Source organism: Elgaria multicarinata, chromosome 3, assembly GCF_023053635.1.
Source record: "Elgaria multicarinata webbii isolate HBS135686 ecotype San Diego chromosome 3, rElgMul1.1.pri, whole genome shotgun sequence".
NCBI lineage: Eukaryota > Metazoa > Chordata > Lepidosauria > Squamata > Anguidae > Elgaria > Elgaria multicarinata.
In genome coordinates, this window is record NC_086173.1 from 142362178 (window position 1) to 142369994 (window position 7817).

A 7817-nucleotide genomic window follows, 5' to 3' on the forward strand; every position below is an offset into this window, starting at 1 on the left:
AGAGGAGGATGGCAGTACGTTTCTGCCTTTTTGTTTATGCGGAGCTCCATAGGATCAGATAGTTCAACCTAAAAACGGCGTGGAAAAATGAGCCAGCCAATAGGTGGGAACGTGGGAAACCATCCAATCATGTTCTCTTACCCTCAAAGCTCCACCCACCTGTCAAAATGGGGTTTAATTCCCCCAACGACACATAACCTTAATGCGGAGCAAACTCGGACAAAATCCAAAAATTGCGGTAAATCCCTGATGTGAATATGCGCATTATCGTGTTTAAAACGCGACGTTACTGCGAATGGACAGATGACTCAAGTGTCCTAAAATGAGAATATGCACAGCTACGTCGGGGTAAACAAGCCATATAGACAAGCCCCAGATGTAGCAATCTGATTGAAGACGTCTGATTGTAGACATTAATCAGCCTAATTTACAGTTTTACAACAACAAAATCCTAGTATTAAATTTATTTATTTGAAAACTGTCCAGAGAGCTTCAGCTATGGGGCGGTATATAAATGTAATAAATAAATTAATTAAAAATATTTACAGGCCACCTTTAATGGTAAAAAAAAAACCTTTAAAGCATACAGTGGCCCTGTTCAGAAGACACCTTAAACCATGGCTTTAACCATGGAGGTTAAGCCACAAAGACAGGCAGTGTTCAGAAGACACCTTAAACCACAGCTTTAACCATGGTGACTAAGGCAAAAAGGCATATTCACCATGGTTAAAACAATGGTTTAAGGTGCCTTCTGAACACGGCCAGTGGCAGTCAGTACATATTTCAAAATAACTTCTCAAGGGCTAGTGAAACTCAGGCAGAAATGAATGAAAAAGAGAGAAATAACATCCTATGGTTATAGTGCAAGTAAAAAGGAGAAAGAGATTCTAAATTAAACAAAGTGATTAGAAAACTGTCCAGTTGACAAAATTGTGTTGCCACCACTGTTGTACATACTAACTCAAAGCTTACACCCCATCTTTGTTGCAAATGTGGATTATATATTTGCATCCTACTTCTATTAAGTTGGTTTAATTTCTGTTACACTGACCTGTGTTTTCGGATAATTTACAGAGGCGTTGTCAGCCATATAAGAACACACCGTACTAATGCTGAGACCCTTCTCCTGTAGACTGTTGGAGATCTGTGTCACAATTGCCTTACTTGTCTTGTATAAAAATCCAGCGAGTCATGCTTAATTTCTTCTCTCTTGTTGGGTGTGTCAGATAAAACTGGAAAAGAAACTGTGCACCTTTCAAATTCTTAAGCATAATTTCTGGTTATTTGGGGGCCAGAATATTTTTCCATTGTGCTGGTTCCTTTTGTTTGTCCACAAGGATTTTATTTATTTATTTGCAATGTCAGAATCAGGCAATATTCTTGGAAACATTTTGAGGGTCATCAGACAAATGTTTTGCTACTGCCCACTTATGGATGTGCCATGAGAAGTGATGCTAAGGAAACGCGATTTCTCCCCATGGGATGACACTCTTTGTTTGCAGTGTTTACTTGCATAACTTAAATGGTGGGAAATATTGTGCGAAACCTGCCCCACTTCACCATGGGGCTGTCTTCACAGGGGTTTTCCTGCAGCTTAGCTGTGTTGTAAGGTCCTTTGTGGCAGATGACATCATGGACAGCATACTCCCAACCAATTGCAGTATCGGAGAGTAATTTACGCTGTGCTTTTTAGTTGCCGCAGCTCCCAAACACTTAATCTGCAATGTGCCTTGTGCCTCCGCATTAAATCCTGGGCGTAAATGTGACCTGGTTGCAATATGGACTGGCCCTTTCCTCATTCACTAAATTTCCTGTGTTCCAATTAAGAGATGTCTATGCACTTCCTCCAATTAATTAATTCCAGAACTTTGTTAATTTGCTTCTCTGATTTGTTGTTAGTTCTGGAGGTGTGCAGCTCCAGAGTTGCAAAGGGACTGTGTTAATTCGCTTCTGTGATGTGGCGTTAGCTCCGGAGCTGTGCAGCTGCATTAATTGAGTTCTCTGATGTAGTGTTTTTGGAGTGGTGTCTATTTGTGCTGGTTGGGTGCTCTCATGGGGAGCCACTATTGTGGGTTAGTTTCTCCCCATTTCCATTCATTAAACTGTAGTGGCAGAGGGAACCTGGAAAGGGGCAGGTAACAAGCCTCTCCATGGATGACGGTGGTTCTACTCCACACACAAACAGCCTACCTGAAAGTATGTCTTTTCCAGCACTGAAAAACAGGTCTTAGGGGCAGGTGGCTTCGTCAAGTAACAATGATGGAGCGGAGCCACAATTTCAGCATACCGCCGAGCACAGCAATGCACACTTCACCCATGCTCGTGACAAAGACGCCCTGGTACTGTCACCTGTTTCTTGGAATGAAACTGTTTTGGTGAAAAAAAATATTTGTGGTGTTCTTTTCTGCTGTTTCTTGAATTCCTTGTGTTTTATGCCTTCTGCATGGCTTTTCGCTGCTTTTCTTCCCTCCTATTTAATTGAAACGTCTTGGCGGCATAGAGTGCATTCTGCTGTAACCGTGTTGACTTTGTGAAGCTAATTTTGGAATGCATCTTCCATACACCATTCATCACTAAAGCCACAGGAATATCCATACCAATATTACTGTGCCAGTGTCTGAATGTCCTTTAACACCAAGACTGTTTAGCATCGTTCAAATCTTTTAAAAAAATAATAAAATAAAAATAAAAATGATATGCCCAGGGTGGTGAAGAGAGGCCTACACGCTTTACGACCCATCCTCCTGACACTGGCTTGGAGTGTTCCCCTTTGTTTGTATGGGAAATTACTAGGGAAACAGATTCATTGGGGGACTGTATCTATCCCTAAAGCTAGGCGTCTGAGTGAATTGCCAAAGGTTAGAGCCAGAATGAATGACCAGGGGCAGATCCACACGTCGTTCTGAAATCGCGTGCATGCGCCCCAACTACGGCCCCAAAACGATAGTGTGTACCATAGCTGAAGAGACGGAGGAGGCGGCGGCTGGGGAATCCAGGCGCGTCCTTGCCGCCGCTGCTGCCGCCGGCCTCCTGCTGCCGGGGTAAGAGCGACCCGGGTCGGAGAGCTCGGCGAGCTCTCCGACCCGGGTCGCTCTTACCCCGGCAGCAGGAGGCCGGCGGCAGCAGCGGCGGCAAGGACGCGCCTGGATTCCCCAGCCGCCGCCTCCGTCTCTTCAGCTATGGTAGAAGGAGAGGAGGGGGAAGGCGGGGGAGGCGGAGGCGGCTGGGGAATCCAGGCGCGTCCTTGCCGCCGCTGCTGCCGCCGCCACTGCCGCCAGCCTCCTGCTGCCGGGGTAAGAGCGACCCGGGTCGGAGAGCTCGGCGGAGGCGGAAGCCAAGCTCTCCGACCCGGGTCGCTCTTACCCAGGCAGCAGGAGGCTGGCGGCGGCGGCAGCAGCAGCGGCAGCAAGGATGCGCCTGGATTCCCCAGCCGCCTCCGCCTCCGTCTCTTCAGCTATAGTACACACTATCGTTTTGGGGGCGTAGTTGGGGCGCATGCAGGCGGTTTCAGAACGACATGTGGAAGGGCCCCTGCTCTCAGGCCCTCCATAGGCTGTCCTAGCACCTCTTCCAGCCTCCTAAGTCCATTTTGCAATATTAACCCAAGACCGGTTTCCATGTTTCCCTCTCCGCCCCACTCCCTTGAATCCCCTGTACCTTTCCACTCAGGCCTCTTGAACCCAATATAACCACTTTACCCAGGTTTGCTTCTCTACCTCCCTGGCCCAGAGCTGATCAACCAACAACCTCTATCACTGTAGCCTTTTCCTAAAGGCTCAGTTGACTAGCGATATGCAGGCAGGAGCACTTTGCACATGTGCCCCAGTAGCATGAGCAGCAGTGCCTTGTCAGATCTTGGGACTGAGATAAGACGATTCCTGGACATTGAGGTTGAGTCCTGAGGAAGAGCTGGCAACCCTGTAATCAACACGGTTATGACCTTTAATCAATACCTTGATGACTAGTATTTGAATGCTTCTTTCCTATGACCGATTAATTTTACCCCACCACCATTCTTTTTGGATGCCTAAACCGATTTTGTGAGCTATTAAAATTTTAGGAGTGTGAGTTTTGAAAGAACATTTCATATGGGGAGAAAAAATTAAGTAATCAACATTTGGGGAACTGCTGCCCTTCTTTGCTTATTTGTTCTTTTAACCCTCTTAGGCTTTCTATGTGAACATGTATTTGTGCACGTGTACAATTTCTAGGCTTTAATCAGCAGGTAGGATGAAATAGCATTGTCCTCATTCAAAGAAATAATGATATATTGACAATTAATGAGGCATGGAAAGGAGACCTTGCAACATAAACATATATAAATAAGGTAAGCAACCAGTCAGATCCATCATATTTGTGGCCTCACTCAAAGAGCATCCATAATTGCAGGTAAGAAACTTTGATTTTCTTTTAAAATGAAGCTTCGGCTGAGAGAAAACAGATAATATTTTTAACTATATTGAGAAACAAGAATGGATACTAGCTAGGTAACTACAGGTACTCTAACCCCAACTTCCGTTGACAGCAAAAACATCAAAAGAAACAATCAAACCTCTGAAGTGACTTAAGCTAGAAAAAGATGACACATCTGTACTTCAGGGATTCTACAGATTACACTGTAAGCAGATAGACTTATAATTGTCTCTATCTGGGCAATGAAACAGAACCTTTGCCTGAGCCAATAGAAGAGCCGGTGGACGAGAAGGATGAGGAACTTCACGTGAGTTTGGAAAAGATGGGTCAAGAGTAGGAGTGGATGGATCTGTTAGTTTCCCATTCAACCACGTTCAGCTTTTTAAAATCTTTTTAAAATCTTAAATTCTTTTTTGCCCATTTATAAAGAACATTGAAAATTTGGGTAAATTTTTATCAAAAACAAACTGAAATATGTTTTTTTTATTATTCATCTGCACCAGCCAAATTCAACAGGTACAACTATACCCAGCACGAAGGGGACCATGATGTATCTGCCTGTCATGTAGCTGTTAAAGTGAAAAGGCAGATCAGGGAATAGGGACTCAACCTGTGCTGGGTGGGGTTCCACTCCCCTTGAAAACTCAGGGTTACAATTTTGGTATTCTCCGGGACTCCACCCAGAAATTGGAGATTTGGGTGGTGGCCAGGATGTTTTTGCCCAGCTGAGGTTAGTGCCCAGATATCTGATGTGATCATGGTCATATATTTAGTTACATCCTGGTCAGATTATCTGAACTGGCTGTCGGTCCATTTCCTGGCCTGATTCAAAGTTCTGGTATTAACACGCAAAGCTTTTAATGGCTTGCAGTCTGGCTGCCTGAAGAATCATCTCCTCCCATATATACTTGCCCCGACCTTAAGATTGTCCTCAGCAGTCCTTGTCTGAGAACCTGACCAAAGGAAGTGAGGTGAGTGGCTACCAAGAAGAGGGCCTCTTCTGTTGTGGCACCTCAGCTGTGGAATGAGCTGACCAGAGAGGCCCGCTTAACATCTGTGTTGTACTCTTTTCAGTTCCAAGGGAAGACCTTATTTTCCAAGGCAATTTAATTTTTCCATTTTTGTGGTTTTAAATCTGTTACTGTATTTTAAATCTTTGCACTGCTGGTAGGCTTAATTTTGGTTTGTATTTTGTAGTTTAAAACTTTTATACTTTATTTTATCATGCTGTCTTCTATGTTTTTAATTGTTGTGAACTACGCAGAGAACTTCATCTATGCGTCGGTATAGAAATGTCATTAAATAAATTAATAACTAATTCAAAGTGCTTGTTATGACCTATAAAGCCCTATATGGCTTTGGACTTTGCTTCTCCCATATGAGCATGCCCAGGTTTTAAGACTGAACTCAGGCCCAAATAGTACAGGAGGGGGAAGAATGTTGGTATAGTCATCATAAGGGTGGAACTATCTCAATCATGCAAAAAGGGGAGGGCAGGTGGTCCAATAACCATTTACCATCCTGCAGGTGCTTCTCCCCCTTCTGCCGGCTGATGTCCTTTCCAATATCAGAGTTCAGCCAAGACCAAAGCACTGGAGAAATGAAGATGTGAGGAAGGAGCCATGCTAGGAACAGAACCCCATCTCTTCCCCTCACAGAAGTGGTGTGTGGGTGTATAGACGTGTGTGTGTGTGTGTGTGTGTGTGTGTGTGTGTGTGTCTGTGTGTGTGTGTGTGATATATATAGAGTGACGAGAAAAAGTTTGTGAACCCTTATTACGGAAATTCCATAGTTTTACCATGATAGCCTTTGCGAATCCAAATCAGCCCTTTTCTAAATATCCAACAGGGTTTGTCTTAACCAATTCTGTGCCTTTTGAAATTAAAAGATATAAATGATATCAAATGAGATATTGAATGTTGAATCAGCTGTGGATTAAGGAATGTTGAAGAAGCATCACGTTTGTGTGTCATTTGTTTAATCAGGTTATCTATTGTTCTTTATCTATGATTATGGGGGCAGATTAAGATCTCATCACATCTTCAATTGGAAATATGTCACAATCCTAAGGGGGTTGCCAACTTTTTCTCTCCGCTGTGTGTGTGTGTATTGCAGTACGCATGAAGTCTGACCATCTAGCTTAATATTGTCTACAATGACTGGCAGTGACTCTCCAGAGTTTCAGATAGGGATCTTTCCTATTCCTAGCAGCCTGGAGATGCAGGGAATTGAAACTGGGCTCTACCGCTGAGCAACAGCCATTCCCCATAATCTAGGCTCTAGTTTGCTAAGTGATAAGATAATTTAATTATCAAAAAAGAAAAGAAAAAAAGAGATCACAATAAATAACGTTATAGCTCAGAAGAGTCACATTTAATGACGATGTTTTTATAATGAAAAGAAATGGCCAAAGGAGCAGAAGAGGCACAGGAGGAACATGGAGGTGTTAAAATGACCAGCAAAGATCCGCAAGTGCTTTAAAACGCTCCTCTGAAGAAGACCTAAGACTCACATCCTTCATAAGGCAATACAGGATTAGAACAATATGGGGGCATGTTTACTGGTTCTAGGCACTCCGTCCTCCCATCTGGTTTTGGGCATGAAAGACCAAGGAAACGTGTGAGTGCAAGGAGGGTAAGTTGTAAGCAAGCACAATTGGTGACGTTGCACACCATCATTACTGATCTGGGACACATCAGTTAAGGCATCAGCCTTAGCTTTCAATTTCCTGGCTTTGTGAAGCTCAAGCCAACATGAGATGGCCTTAAATCTGATCTTAAACCAGCAGGGTGGTGTGTGTTTTTTACCATTGGAGTTCTCTGGGTGTTGGTTCGTTTTTAAAGAAAATTTATCATTCCAATGTTGGCAGTCCTATTCTCTACCCAATGTATTCAAATCTGCTTTCTTGAATGGTGTCCTATAATATGGGATTATTAATACTAACTAATGGTAGTCATGGTTTCATTTCAAGGTGCACACTTAAAAACAAGTTAAGTATACACCTCAAAAAATAAATACAGGTAACAATGGACAGTATCCATCATCATTGCATTAGCCCAAATGATGTAGGGTTAGTAGAATGTAGGTTCCAGACTATGTATGAGGAGAGAATCCAACTAAAGTTTCACTTGCACAAACACAGCTGTGCAAATGGTTCAGCATTACGCTCGTACAACCAGTTGTGTATTACGCTTATGCAAACTGTTGCACAAACACTTCATAGAATCAGATGGAGTTGAAAGGGACCACAAGGATCGTTTTAATGTCTGGGTATTCACATCAGTAGTTATCACACAGCACACACAAAGCATGTGCCCACTAAAACTTTTAAGGCTTTACATGTTTGTGGTCTGTTTCTCCCTAATCAGCTATACACCATATACTTACATGTGATTTTTGAAAAG